This window comes from Rhagoletis pomonella, unplaced genomic scaffold, assembly GCF_013731165.1.
Source record: "Rhagoletis pomonella isolate Grant_MI unplaced genomic scaffold, Rhpom_1.0 Rhpom_scaffold_00013, whole genome shotgun sequence".
Classification (NCBI taxonomy): domain Eukaryota; kingdom Metazoa; phylum Arthropoda; class Insecta; order Diptera; family Tephritidae; genus Rhagoletis; species Rhagoletis pomonella.
Window position 1 is genome coordinate 2,563,478 of NW_023458567.1, and position 16,479 is coordinate 2,579,956.

The window sequence follows — 16,479 nt, forward strand, 5'->3', positions numbered from 1 at the left end:
TACATGGCGATCCTGCCAGGCTTCGGTCGTTAGTCAGCGGAAAAATTTGCTCAATAAGCAAAACCGCTAAAAAGACCGCGCGCCACTGAGAAAAATAAATTGCAAATAGATTCTAAATAGTTCACTTTACTCGGGTTTTCACAGTCAATTTTTACAAAGGATTCACAATCGTATAATAAATATAAAGTCGGCTAGGATGGTAATTCGAAAATAAGCAGTGAACCTCTAGAAGTAAACATACTCCCGCTAGAGCATGTAGCAGCACCGAATCAGAAGGAATCTGACTGGCAGCCCAGCAACCAGATCTCCAGAGCTTCGATAGCATAAATGGGTGGAATATTTGAAGGAATCTGACTGGCAGCACAGCAGCCAGACCTCCAGAGCTTCGATAGCATAAATGGGTGGAATATTTTAAGGAATCTGACTGGCAGCACAACAACCAGACCCCTTAAACAATTCAAAAAAAAAAAGAAAGAAATAGCCGAAACTTTTAGGCTACTGAATCTAACAACAAATACGGTTGATAGATTAAATTAAAAGAAAAAATAAATATGTTAAGAAATAATTAATTTTTCAGAAAATAATAAAACTTTTTAATAACAAACTGAGTAAATTGGAATGTCCACTCACTATGGGGCAGTAGATATTTCAACGAATTCTTTAGATATACAAGTTTTATTAGGCTTGTGGCAGCACTTTTTCAAGTGGTTTTTATGCTACCACCATACTCGGTGCTTTAATAATAAGATGAAGAGCTCGGATTATTAGCTATGCCTGTCGAAGTTTTAGTGATTTAGCTATTAGAATCACTGCGACAAATAGGTGGAATTGAGTGTAGTTTTAACTATAAAAAAAATCGAAGACGCATGCAATAATCATTTTAAATGATATGGCTAAATATAATAGAAGATAGTGTCAAAAATTCAAATATAAATGTATTTGTTTTTGTTATAGCGGAGAATATCAGCCGAGCAACGTCTATTGTGGCTCCTTACAGAACAATGATTGACAACTTTTTGCGCGGTATAGGGAAGTAGAGTTATCAACGATTAAGTTTATATTTATTTATGGTAAGCTATGTTATGTTATGGTCTGATTATGCATACTGCGCATAACTTCCCAATAAACACCAAAAAAATATTACTCCAACCTTGGAGAAATTCATAGTTCTCAAATTGATATCCAACATCATTCTCCAACTTATCTCTAACCGACGCGCAGATACGTAAAAAGTGATAGAGAAACGAATTTTTAATTATCAAGTGAAAAACGAAAGCTATATAAAGAGGAAAATTGACAACAAAAAGTAAATAATCTTCAAAGTATCCTCAAATAATCTGGAAAGAAAATAAAACGCGAATTGAATCAAGTGGCAAAATAACTGTCGTATGTATACTAAAGTGAATTATTGTAATAAGATATTGATTAACTACATAATACAAAAGGAGTAATAAAATGAAAACTTTATATTTAAATTCATCTATGTATATCGTTTCAATCAAAAAGGTATATGGTATTTTACTATTTCAATGATATGTTTGAGACCAGTTGGAGAATTACATTGGAGTCCAAGTTGAGAACTAGCATTTTCTCAACTTGAGAAACAGTCCTTTTTTCATACAAAGAAAAATGCCCTTTTTGTTGAGAACGCTATGATCCTCCACTTGAGGTACTGTTGAGAAACAACGTTGGAGAATTGAGAATTACCTTAGTTCGCAACTTCACCTCAAGTTGAGCTCAAACCCAAATGTTTATTGGGTTCGCACAACTTCGCATAAACTTCACACAACTTCGCATAAAAAACAAACCATTACCCAGAAAATAGCAGAACTTTCATTAACTTGGCGATCTGCTGAGTTTATATTTTGCATCACATTTTCTTAAGATACATTTTTATTGCACTGGTACAAATGTTTGCGCGAAGTTATGCGAAGTATGCATAATCAGACCATTAGTTAATTTTTGTTTTTTACTCACATACATGAAAAATAGTACAGGGTCGGGCCGAATGAGCTATATGGTTTGAGTTCTTTACAACTTTTTTAATTATTATTTTTTCATTTATTTTTTTTTTTTCAGAAATTTGTCAAGAAGACTAGGGGAATTAATTATGAATCATTACACGATCGAACATTCCATTCCATTCGTTTCCATGAAAAAGCGGAGGAAAATCCAGACTTTATTCACAATTTGGTAATGAGCGATGAAGCCCACTTCCTATTAAATGGGTATGTTAGAGCATCAGCGAGAATTACACCCACTTAAGTGTACTGTTTGGTGCGGTGTATCCTCCGAAAGGATATTTGGCCCATATTTTTTTTTTGAAAATGAAAGTGGTGTCTCAATCTCTGTCAACGGTGCTGCATATCGGACGATGTTGGAAAATTTTATTAGGCCATCGATTAAGTTAATATTTATTTACGGAAAGCCAAAAGTAATTAATTTTTGTTTCTTACTCTCATAAGTACTTACTTACATACTTTGGAGAACAGTATAAAAGATGTTAGCAATAATAATTTTATATGAAATTGCTAAATACAGATAATAAAACATTATAAATATATACAATTAAGTATATGTGTATGTATGCGCTACATACTGTGCCAAATTGACCTACATCTATGCTAAACCCACTTGAAAGTCCATACCCATAGTTTGGTTTCATAAATATTTTTTATTCGCTCACAATTTAAATTTTAAAAGATCTGTTTCATCATCCGCTTATGCCTATTATATTGCTGTATTGTCATGGGAGCGCGTATTACATTTAAAAAGATGGAATAAGTATAGGCCAACTAATGAAGAAATTGAATAAACGACACCTGTCCTGAATACTTCAAACAACAATTCATAGATGATAGATGGATCCTCCTTAGACGAAACATCGTCAGACGCAATGGTAGAACAAGCGGGCGATATATTCACCATAATCCATCAAGCACTACTTCCACCTTACGCCGGAATCTATAATGCACATTATATAACACATAATTTTTATTTTTTTTTGTTATTTAATTTTGATTTTTATAAAACTATAGATCATTTTTTAACCAAACCCATGTACATCCAAGTTTCAAACTTTTTGCAATATTTAAAAATGATTCAGCAAGCTTTCGTAAAAATTTCGAGCTTTGTTACCGCCGCCACTGTATTATGTATTTATATTAGTTATTATCTATTATATTTTCGCTTTCTCAATTTTAACTGAATATAATACATACTTGAATACATACATATGTATGTACATACATATTCTTACTATTTCTTGTTCTCTACACGGTGTTATTTGGTGGCACTATTTTGTTTAAAATGACATTTTAAACTAGAAATAAGCGCATTTTCATTTTTGTCAAGCAGTGAGAAAACATATTGTTTTAAAGCATCAGTACACTGTGTTAAATTAGTTATTAATTGAACTAAACGCCAAGTAATTTCGCATTATTTGAAAATAAAAAGTGAATTCAATTGCTCTTAAAAATTGTTTCCCGTTTGACTCAAGCTGTGCAGTTTTTGCAGGCCAATGAGTTCTAGTAGATTAGATTTAATATAAAGTACAGAGCGTGTCAGACGTGGCAATGTAATATATTGAGAAATTTCAGAAAGCCTTGCATGTAAAGTGTGTAGTGTTAATACTATTTACTATTGTACATTGTTCATTTTTGTACTTTGTTATTTTTGAAATTATTGAATTAAGTTCTTTTTCAATTTATGTAAATCAAAAAGAAAATTTTTGACTACTCCAGAATTTTTTCTTCTTTGAAATTTAAAATACGTTAAATTAAAATTAAGTTTATATAAAAATAAATTTTTTTTTTAAATACAATTATATAATTAAATATGCTACAACTTTCCGATTGCTGTTCTTGATCTTGAGAACGCTGCTGCTGCTGCTGGTTATGTGGTTGTTGTTGACTGGTTGATGCAATATCAGCACTTAAAATAGCTTCTCCAGTGACTGCTTCTAATGCAGATGCATCAATGATATCGGCAATTGTGCTAATGTCGTTGAATGCGCATTGGTGCGTTTGAAGCTGTTGCTGTTGTTGCTCTACTAATTGTGATTGCTGATCTTCAACAAAAGGCAATGTGGATATTGCTTTCTGATGTTGCTGCTGCTGTGATTCAAGTGGTGGTGATAACGGTGGTGGTAGTAGTGCGTGTTGGAATATTCCAGCTGCTCGCAATGGTGCTACTCTTTTTCACTGCTGACTATTGCGACGCATTGCACTTCAACATTTTGGTGTAACATCTCATCATCTGTGGACTAGTACCGCGGAGCAACAAACCAAGTGCACAAAATCAATACATCAGCTTAATGTAATTTCTTATATTACTCCTGGCAGGATCGCCAATTGTAGCATATTTAATTATATAATTGTATTTAAAAAAAAAATTGTATTTTTATATAAACTTAATTTTAATTTAACGTATTTTAAAATATCAAAGAAGAAAAAATTCTGAAGTAATCGTTAAATTAAAATAAGGTTTATATAAAAATAAATTTTTTTTTTTAAATACAATTATATAATTAAATATGCTACAAGTGTCTTTCGAAAGAGGTTTTTTATTTCCGAAAGGCGATTGAAACTTGTAGCTACTACTTTATTTTAGTATCATTCAATGGGCTGCAAAACTGCATACTCGGCATTTTTCTAGGAAATCTAATTGAAAAGCTCGAAATGTTTACAAAAGTTTGTTAAGATTTTTTTTTTTTTTTTTTTTTTTTGGATTCACACGGGTTTTGTCAAAGAATAAACTATAGTTTCATAAAAAATTATCAAAATATGCGGCTATAATTCGTTTTTGTTGAATAAATCAGCAGCCTAATGATTGGCAGAAGCCACTCTGCCTTCATAAAGAGGTTGAGTGTAATATCAAGTAACCGGGCCAACATATTTTATTCTCGCGTATATTTCGACAACCTCCAGTTGTCTATGACACTCCGGCAGAAGCCACTCTGTCTTAGCAATGAAGTGGTTCGTCCAAAATGTAATGATCCTACCTAAATTTCACAAGAATTTCTCGTGTAGATCGTGCGATCTATATGGCGACCGTGAAAACGCCCACCACAAGTTATGGGGAAGCAGAGTTATAAACGATATATGTATATAAATGTTATGTACCAGTATCAATAACAATGATAAAACTGATAAAGCAGAATTCCTAAATTCATACTCGTTCTAGCTTCACAAGCAATCAAGTTTTGAGAACTAGAAACGCGTATCACTCACTATGAGCAGTAGAAATTTCAAAATAAGGTTTAAATAAAAGGCTACAGAAATGGTACACACGTATTAAGAGTGCAGCTTAACATCCCTCTCATGTTTCGGAACCATTGATGATCGGATGCGATGCGAAGCTGAATGCTTATGGAGAAACCGTGCCTATGCAACGAGTTAACACTATACCTAGAAGATGAGAATGAATGAACATTGAGGCACTTAGTTTGTTAGATAAAATTAGATTAGGAATATTGTCGAGGACATGGACCTCAGCGAGGCTTCAGTTTAAATTTGTTGTCTTATAATTTTTGTAAATATTGTCAGCGACGAAGCGCGGCAGCTCTGGCACCTCCTTATTATTGTAACTCTTCTAGTACTAAACTCAAAATAACTATTGTGAATCTTGAATACTTTGAATAGGTTGCCTAGTAGGCATGTAATAGGCTGCCTCCTCTCACTTCTTTTTTTGACTTGCTACCAGCCAGACTGCCGCTTCGCTAAATATTCCATTTTTGAAATTCCCCTAATTTGTAATCGCTAAACAAAACAGTAATTAAAGAAAACATGTATGAATTTAAAGGAAGCAGTTGCGTTTTTCCTTACTCATTGTCCAACTCACTCCAGTAATCACGGATTCGTGATCATGGCGCCCGAGCAAAAATTTTTAAAATTCAGAAGATATCACAATTGGTAACCCTCCCTCTCAATAAAGTACAAACTTATGTACATACAAATTTACATACACACAAAGTACATAAGGAAGCTCTCACAAAAAATCTTCAAAGTGAAATAGAAACCATAAAATTTTCACGGCGCTAGCAGAATACCTGCGCCCCCCTTACCAAAAATAAAATTTTCACGGCGCTATATATATATATTTTCACGGCGCTAGCAGAATACCTGCGAACCCCTTAACAAAAAAAATGCAGCAGGCAGAGCAGCCGCACGAAGCAGCAAACTCCCGGACGGTACAGTCTCAAAGGTGGTAAAAAAAAAAAATAAAAAAAAATAAGGATGCCAAAGTAAGTGCCAATTATATCAATATTATATAAACATAAGTACATATGTATATTATCACATTAGCGGTTTTATCATGTTATTACTAACTCGTTGAAAAGTACTCATTTACTTTGGCACGGTACAAGAGAACCTCTATTCCGAGTTTACCGTTTAACGTTATATTCTATCCACGGGTTTATAGAATCCGCTAAGGTGTACTTATACATATACTGAAGTGGTTCGTCCACAAGAATTTCTCGTGTAGATTGTACGATCTATCGCGAAATATTGCCACGTCTAACACGTTCTATTCGACAACCTCCAGTTGTCTATGACATTCCGGCAGAAACCACTCTGTCTTAGCAATGAAGTGGTTCGTCCACAATGTAAGCATCCTACCTAGTGTGATGTACAGTCATTTCAGTTTTTCCACAAAAACATCACACAATATTTTTGTAAGAAAAAACCAAAAAACAAACATTTGTAAAAACCAAGAAAACAAATCCCTAAGATATTGCTTTCCATAATTAACTATGACACACATAAATATCATGACACATATGGTAAACAAACATTTCATACATATACCCAAAGACATACAGCGAAGTGAAACATGAGTATTTTCATTGGTTCCACATACAGTTCATTGTTAAGGTACTTGACCGTACTTAAAAGGTAAACAATAGCAAGTCAAATTTCTTTCCTTCAGTTTTCGATATGTCAAACATCATAAATGGGAGAAATGCAATGTGTTTAAAATTGATGACGATGCTAAATACTGATTGGTCAATAGATCAAGTAAATGCATTTGTAACATGAACAAAAACCAGACCACCATGTTACATAGGGCATTTTGAACATATGAATGAAATGCAAGATGTGTCAGATAACACTAGTCTACAAGGAAAAGTATCCGAAATAATTTAAACTAATTTCTGCTTCTCTGTCCATGCAAAATTCGGATTGATAACTAAAATTCATTTATTAGTTTGAGTTTTTACCATAATCGTATCTTTCGTGTTTAATGGAACTACCCACATTTAACTTCATAATGTTTTGACATTTACATAGTTAGTTTGTATCAAATATTCGAAATATTGTGATTTAGTGCTATTTTCTCTTAAATTAAGCGATATAGAAGTGTTAAAAGTAAAAAGTATAATACTATTTTATAGCAAAATGTCTCGAAAATGTGTTAATAATCCCGACAATTTTTGTTATATCTGCGGTGAGGTGATATTTAATAAACAAAGGTGTTGTATATCGCCTATAATAAAAGAAGCCTATTTTTACTACTTTAACGAGAACATCAAACACCAGGATAAAAGCTGGGTTCCACATTTCTGCTGTAATCCATGTGCTACAGGTTTGAGAAATTGGCTGAATGGCAAAAAAACATCATTTCGTTTTGCAGTGCCAATGCAGTGGCGAGAATCGACAAATCACGTAAGTGATTGTTATTTCTGCCTGACGACTCATGTATTTGGAAAAGGCAAGGGTGTTTCTAAAAAAAAGAAGAGTGCCATAACATATCCAAATATACCATCAGCTACTCGTCCTCTACCACACAGCGATCTTCATCCGATCCCGAAGCGTCCTCACATCGGTGACGACGAAGATGAAATCAAGGGAAGTTCACCATCAATTTCGTCAATGTCAGAATACGAGGTACCTAGTACATCGACACAGCCACACAGGATAACACAAGCTGAATTAAATGATCTCGTAAGGGACTTAGAATTGCCAAAGAACAAAGCAGAACTTTTAGGTTCAAGATTGCAACAATGGAACCTTTTACAAAGTGGTGTAGTTATAACATCTTTCCGTAACAGACAAAAACATTTGATGCAATATTTTGAAATGGCTGAAAGTTTAGTTTTTTGTAAAGATGTCCAGGGTTTGATGGGATCTCTTAACATTACATATAAACGGGAAGAATGGAGACTTTTTATAGACAGCTCTAAATTAAGTTTAAAAGCAGTATTGTTACATAACCAAAATATTTTACCATCGATCCCTATTGGTCATGCAGTCCATATGAAAGAATCTTATGATAACATGAAAACCCTTTTGCTGCAGATAAAATATAATGATCACCAATGGCTAATTTGCGGAGATTTAAAAGTCGTAGCTATTCTACTTGGACTACAATTAGGCTATACGAAATTTTGTTGCTTTCTTTGCGAATGGGACAGTCGTGACAGAAAGCAGCATTATACAAAAAAAGTGTGGCCTCATCGTCAGTCACTTCAGCCTGGGATGAAAAATGTTCAAAATAACCCTTTAGTTGACCCACAAAAAGTGTTACTTCCACCACTGCACATAAAACTAGGGCTTATGAAAAATTTCGTAAAAGCAATGAACAAAAATGGAACTGCTTTTCACTACCTTCGCCAGAAATTTCCAAGATTAAGTGAGGCTAAAATAAAAGAAGGTATATTCGTTGGTCCCCAAATAAGAAATTTATTAAAAGACGAACACTTCGACACTATTTTGGAAGGCAAAGAAAAAAAAGCCTGGGACAATTTTCGCCTCGTGACAAAAAACTTCTTGGGAAATAAGAAGAGCGACAACTACGTTGAACTTATTGAAAATATGTTGTCATCTTACCAAGAACTGGGTTGTAACATGTCCCTGAAAATCCACTTTTTACATTCTCATTTGGACTTCTCTCCGGATAACTGTGGGGCCTTTAGCGATGAACATGGGGAGCGCTTCCACCAGGACATCGCTAACATGGAAAAACGATATCAGGGCAAGTGGAACGTTTCAATGTGAGCGGATTACTGCTGGACTATTCATCGAGATACTCCAGAAGCAGAGTACAAAAGGGCAGCGAAGAAGCCACGTCGCAATTCTACTAATGAATAAAATAACGGTATAATTTCTGTTATTTTTTCAAAAAACTTTAAAATTTTTTTTTTTAAGAAATGGAAACTAATTAAAAAAATATAATTGTAATTTCGTATGCAGTATGTCAACATAAATAAAAAAAGCTACTTACACTAGAAAATACTTTTTCAAAATCAAAATTTGTATACTAGTGTAATTTCTAGATAATTTGTAAATTAGTATATAAGTTGGAAAATTTATAATAAAAACTCAGATTCAGTTTTATACTTGAACTTGCTTGTCTTGTTATTTTACTGAACTCAAAAAAGGGCATTAATTGCTCGTCTGCCGAGTTTTGAGCCTCGCTTTACAAACCAAGGCTCCTATTGCATTAGTCGCGCTTTCATGCTAATGCAATAGCTATCCAAACTCTAAAAACACTAATAACATATTATACTAGACTTCACAAGAATATCTCGTGTAGATCGTGCGATCTATATGGCGACCGTGAAAACGCCCACCACAAGTTATGGGGAAGCAGAGTTATGAACGATATATGTATATACATATTATGTACCAGTATCAATAACAGTTATAAACTGATAAAGCAGAATTCCTAAATTCATACTCGTTCTAGCTTCATAAGCGATCAAGTTTTGAGAACTATAAATTAACAAATGCAATGCAAACGCGCACACCCCTCACTATGGGGCAGTAGAAATTCCAAAATAATTATTAAATAAAATACCTATCTAAAGTAACTTTTCCACATATTTACTTTCTACACTTCTTAAGAGTGTAGTAGCTTGACAACCCTTTCAGAGGTAATACAATGCGTTACTTTGAAAGGAATTTTCCTCGGCCCATGTCGTCTTATCAGCCTCTGCTGCTCAATTAAACTCAGCGAAGTTGATTTCAGGTTATTATGATACGAACGACCACCACGGTATATGAGGTAGTAGCGGTTTAAAGGCAAACAAGCTCAGAAGGAATTGTTTTTTGTCAGTCAATATATTTCTTACTCACCTATAGTTCGGAAAAAAAATAAACAATTCTTAGATTGTCTTATTGTTTTAGATTATTTAATTTTTCTAACGCTAAATCAAACCAATCATAATCGGTTGTGATGCAAACGCTCACCACACAATATGGGGCAGTAGTGATATGAAGAATTTTTTTAACATGAATCTGAATCAATGAATGAACTATCCCAATAATGTTTCCCAAAATTAACGGTTAGATAATACAAGCCAACTGGTCTTGGCAACACCCCACGCGTTTATGTAATATATATTTCACGTGAGACACGTGAGACACCAAAATTCTAGCAAATAATTGATCAAGTTCAATTGCAAGATTATCACACGCGTGCGGCATTCTACTCAAACAGCAACGGCCATAGGCGCCGTTCAAACAGCATTTTTAAATATAGATCATCTAGTTATCCGAATTAAGTTTATGACGCATTGCATCCTCCTTAGTCCTTAGTTCTAAACCGAATTTTTATTCTTTTATTCAAACATCAATTTAGATTGTAATATGGCAAAAAACGTGCTTATAAAAGTGTCCTGGTTTGGGCACATAAGTACGATCCTATAAAACTATTTTGAATCTAGCTAATTATTTATTTAAATGTAAGCAAATCACGTCATACTTTCAATTCTATGTCACTCTTTAGTTGCACAGTTTCATACTAAGGACGCCTCCTACTTTTAATACAATAAATTCGATGATATCTGATCTAATGTCTCAATTTAATAGCCGTAACTCTCTTGAAAAATTGCTGGCAGCTTCTTTAATAAATTTGGAATTGCAACTTCCATCTCATTCATCTATTCCAGAGAACCCCCAAGAAGATGGCCCTCCAACGAAAGCAACACTGAATGATCTCCTTAAAGAAAAACTGATGATTGCAAGAAATCCTCCCTTTGTACTTAAGCATTACCACTCATGGTTTACGGCTCTTTATCAAGGTGTTGTTCGTGCAGGATTAACCAACAACAAAGAAGACATATCAAAAGATATTCATAGTATGAACACACCCTGGAAAAAGATAACCGCAGAAGAGTCCATTTACACCCTGAAATTGGAAATTTCTCAATTTACTATATCAAGAAATTGTTTTGTTTTGCTAGACCATCATGGACAAAAGTGGGTTGGAACAAGGGAACATTTGTTGCAGTATATAGATCTATTCCTTCAAAGACCAACCAAAGCAATATGAGCGCAGCGACCCAGACATGCTTTTGAGGGCAATGCTGACCAGGCAAACGTTATTAATATTTAGCGCTGCCGTGTGTAAGCAGAGATTTCAATTATGCTCGCTGCTTCCGCTAACCGCTGCATATTTCGATTGATTGCTTCGCGATCACTCACAAGTAGAATAGTTCGGCAACGTATTCAGCTCTGCCAGCTGCCCCATCATTGGTTGCTCCACATTCAGCAATGCAATGATAGTGAAAACGAAGAGAGGCGGATTGTGAAAATCACATTTGGTGACAAATTTTGTATAAATAGTCTTAAGTTTGTTCAATAAAATAAGACTAGAAATAACGACAAACAACTTGTGTTTCCATTCTATGCATTGCGGCAACTCGTTAGTTGCCTATTGAACGGCCTAAGCCTTTAAAAATAATACGAATGAGATAAGATAGGAAAACCTCCACTACACTTTCTTCAAGCACACACAAGTTTACATGGTCCATTATTTGTGAATGCGGTTTTGTTATATGCTAAATGTTCAAATTTGTGACAATAAGGATTTTTTCTTTTTTTTTTGATTTCTTAAATTATTTCAAACATTTCGGAGAAAATTAAAAATTCTAAGATTGTGTTATTGTTATCACTTTCTAAGATTCTTCTACCGAAAAAGAAGGAAAGTCTCAATCTAAAGAGGCAGTATACTCGTTCAGAACAAACAAACCAGTTACAAGTAAATGCGATCGCGGAAACTAAAGTTGCTACATACCCATCCGACTGGTTTAAGTTAGCAAAGGCCAAGCCTTTCTTTCCAAGCTGAGGCTGCCATTGAGTATGTTTGTCTATGCTTAGTTTCCAAACCCAACTCATCAAATTGGAATGTCAATCTTTCTTGTAGTTTATCGATTCTCATCGGATACACCCTAATAATAGCACTAGCGACTCCTCAAGTAAGCGTGGTTCCATCTTCAACCCTACCCCCATTGTCATCGTCATTATAGCCTGCACTCATATTACTGGAGTTGGGGGAACAACACAAGTGGTGTCATAACAGCGATATTCATTGCTCTATTTGCGTTGTTAAATGTACCCAACATTTTCTCATTGCTGTTTAAAATCATGGAACAACATCTGAGTCCTGACCCGAAAGCATCACCTGCCATTGATTCTGGAACGATGTTGTATGAGTGGCTTACATACCGGCCGGATACCAACGGCATGCACTTTAGAATCAATCTTCACAGTATTGAAGATATATTACGATATGTCATAGGATACACATATGCACGAACGCACATAGTTTAAGAAGTTAGAGGCGATGGTGTATTTGTTTTTCCATACTAAGAATAGGAACAACTGGGTGACGCTACCGATACTGTTCCGCACTGATGGCCTATGGAATCCATAGTATGAAAGCTTTGCAAAAGAGGCAGAGCAGATGTTCATGGATCCTGAGGAGGAATATGGTAAGTCCGATTCCTACTGTAGTGATCACACATACCAAATGCATTAGAAGCGCCAACCGACAAATGCACAACCAAAGCAATATGAGCACAGCGACCTAGATATGCATTTGAGGGCAATGCTGACCAGGCAAATGTTATTAACATTTAGCGCTGCCACTTGCAAGCAGAGTATTTCAATTATGCTCGATGCATCCGCTAACCACTACACATTTCGATAGGTTGCTTCTCGATCACTCGCAAGTAGAATAGTTTGGCAACGTACTCAGCTCTGCCAGCTGCGCTGCCAGCTGCCTCATCATTGGTTGCTTTCAAATTCAGCAATGCAATTATAATGAAAACGAAAAGAGAGAGGCGGAGTTATGAAAATCACTTTCGGTGACCAATTTTGTATAAATAGAGTTAAGACTTAGTAAATAAAACAGAATATGATTGACATGCATAAACCTCATCTATTCTCCTAATTCGGCAACTGCAAAGATGAAGAATGAATGAATGAAGAAGGCTGACTATAAATACACGAATAAAACCAGATAGGACCAACACACTAATTTTTACTAACACTAAATAAAACTCCACGTCAAACAGTGCGGACGTGTAAATTAATTTGGAAATAAACACCAAAAAACTTGTGTTTTCATAAAAGAATTTTTTAAAATTGACCTCGAGCCGGCAAAACACTAAATTAAATAAAACCAATAGTAATTGGTTGTGATGCAAACGCTCATCACACAATCTGGGGCAGTAGTGATATGAAGGATTTTTTTACCATGAATCTGAATCAATGAATGAACTATCCCAATAATATTTTGCAAAATTAATTACATTCTAGAGTGTGAATTTTTTCTTGACCATGTTTGCCTGTGTATTACTTGAAAATATCAAAATTTTGTCTACTGCGAAGAAGTGCGGCGCAACCAAGAATCTAGCTATCGATGTCGTCAAATCGCACTTGGCTTCTACAGAAACGGTTGACACTTTCATCAACTCTAAATCAATCTACAGAAAACTTTAATATACATATTATCGAGGGCTTATATTCAAATACCCTCTATCTGCACTTTTCACAAAAACGAGATTCTGATATAAGAATCCACCTAAGACTTAACTGTCACCGGTGATATTAATACTGACCTTGTACAACAATTAAAACGGAAGAATTTACTATTCAATTGGAAAGTCAGAGTTAACATTAGTGATGACAGGATTAGTAAGACAGGTAAGTAGTTTTTTGAAAATTGCAGATAGAGGGTATTGAATATATTATATGGTAGAGCGTCGTCGGTTGCCATGTCTACTGAAGCAATATCCACATTTACTATTAACGTTCCTCCAGTAATAGCAAACAACGTAATTCTAATCGAAAATACCCAATTATGATATTGGAATAGGATATTTTATTTTCTAATTTTTTGTAAACAGTAATTCAATGTACGATTTCAACAATACATTTTACATAATACAAACTGGAAACTGTCGTCCAGGAAGTGGTTTTCAACCACGCACCAGTGTTCATGGTCCATATTTGTGAATGCGGTTTTGTTATATGCTAAATGTTCAAATTTTTGTTTCGATCTCCATTATGTCAGCTATCAACATATAAACGCACACCACAGTATATGTGGTAGTGGCGATTTAATGGAAAAAGAGCTCAAAAGGAATTATTTTTGTTTGTTGAATTATTTAAAACACTTCGGAAAAATTATCAATTCTTAGATTGTCTTTTTATTTAGATTTTTCTTTCACTTTTTAGGTTTAAGTGTGAAACAATTGATTTTTTTTTGCACTATATAAAAATTCGATTGCAAATAGTTTAAGACTAAACAAATTAACAACACTTAGATTGTCTTATTGTTTTAGATTATTGAATTACTACTAACTACTACGCTAAATCAAACCAGTCATAATCGGTTGCGATGCAAACGCTCACCATACAATATGGGGCAGTAGTGATATAAGTGATTTTATTAACATGGATATGAATAAGTGAATGGACTATCCCAATAATGGCATAGCCACGCATGCACAGTGCATTTGGCATTAAGATGCAAGTGAAACAGTGGACTATTTTTACTGCTTCTTCGTAGGGCCTATTTAGTTACTAGTGTCGATTCAGTTGTATATCAGGTTAAGTTATAATACCTAATGCATGTGTAGTACAACACAGATGTTTTAGGTATCCAAGTTTTTATTATAAAAGTTTTGCTATAAATAAAGGTTCTAGCATACCAGAGCGTGGACGTAAAATTTGTGAAATTTTTATAATTTTTTTTTCAAAGTTTGAAATTTTATTTACAAGTTAGATAAAGAGCTATAATTTAAAAAAAAAGATCTAATTGGGGATCAATCCCAATCAGCGGATTCTACGATTTCCGCCCCTGAAAAAGCTAAGGAAATTTAGCGAAACGTTGGGCATGAAGTGAAGAAATTTTAGTTTTACTTGCACTTGCGAACATTAGATCCACAAAGCCTATACAAAAACAAAATATTTAAACACAAGGGATCAGCACAAATAGTCGTTAAGGTGCTATCGTTTTGTCGCGGGATGTATGAATACGTGAATAGTGTTTACGTTGAATAGGGGGGTTGAGTAGTCACTAAATAAACGTGTCCCATCAGCAAAAATCCCACTACCACATGCAGACGCAGTTCAGACTCCAAGACAACCGCGTCCCTCTTTATTGCAAATATCACCATCGTTTAACACAATGACGCGACAACTTAAGTTTTCCCAAGCACGGCCTGGCACAACGACTGCAGTAAATATCTTGGGGCTGGAGGCAGTCTGTGTGAAATTTTGCCGTATTTCTCTAGCAACGAAAACAAATCATGGGACGATTATTTCGACTGAATCTTTTGCATAGCCGAAAAAATATTCATGATTATCGGCGATGAGGACGAGTAATGTGGCAACCATTCCAAATGAACGACCTACACATACGCCTGCCTAGCTTCCAAAATGAAATGTAGAACAAGCAAAATGAATACTTATTTATACATATATATGTATGTACATACACCTTAACTAACAAAATGAAATGTAAAAACTAAAGAAATAAATGGCACTGCGATTGTCACACAGCACAGACGTGCCTCTGAACGCTTAGTATTATTAACTCGATTCAAGTAGCTCAGATCAACTCCCTTTTGTATCATTTTTTTATTGAAGCCATTAAATCATCAGCGAAGTAAGAACTCAATTATTTTATTTCCTATCGGATTAAATCGGTTTAAACCAATCATCACCCGTAAATGAACAATGCCTATTATAATTAGATGAGATGCAAACGCTCATCATATACTGTGGGGTAGCAGCGATACCAACACTTTCATTGAAGATATTTCGTTTAACACCACTAATTAAAAAAACATCTTAGAGTACCGTGTGTTTGCAGGAGTACTATACTTGCAAGTATGCACTAAAGACCGCATCAAAGGTCGCGGATAATATGGATCTTAATTAGAGTTAATGTGTCGGTTTACCTATAAACCGTATCATTACCCCATCGATTAAGATCGTACAGCTACGGTTATTATTATTTTCGTTTTTGCATCGAATATACCTAGAAACCAAAAGAAGAATTATACAGATATAAAGCCATATTGATCTGTTCACCAAACAACCTGGACTTAACTCCTATAGAAAGACAAACGCAAACGCACACCACTCACTCTGGGGTAGTAGTGATATTTGCTATGTATTTTTGAAGCAGTAAGGTTGAGTCACTAAAAATATACCCCTAATTTGTAATTGCATTTATACT

General features: G+C 34.7%; 1 protein-coding gene across 2 annotated transcripts in view; it reads right to left on the bottom strand.

Moving 5' to 3' along the window:
* The window catches only part of LOC118748476 (COMM domain-containing protein 10), a 61,108-nt gene that overhangs the window by 41,420 nt on the left and 3,209 nt on the right, over positions 1-16,479 (bottom strand). The window contains exon 3 of one of the 2 annotated variants that reach the window (XM_036482940.1): positions 2,866-2,964. The exons of the other annotated variant lie outside the window; for it this stretch is intronic. The gene's annotated coding sequence lies outside the window, so the exon portion shown is untranslated. Of the gene's footprint in view, positions 1-2,865; positions 2,965-16,479 lie in introns of those variants that run through there. 2 annotated transcript variants of the gene reach the window in all.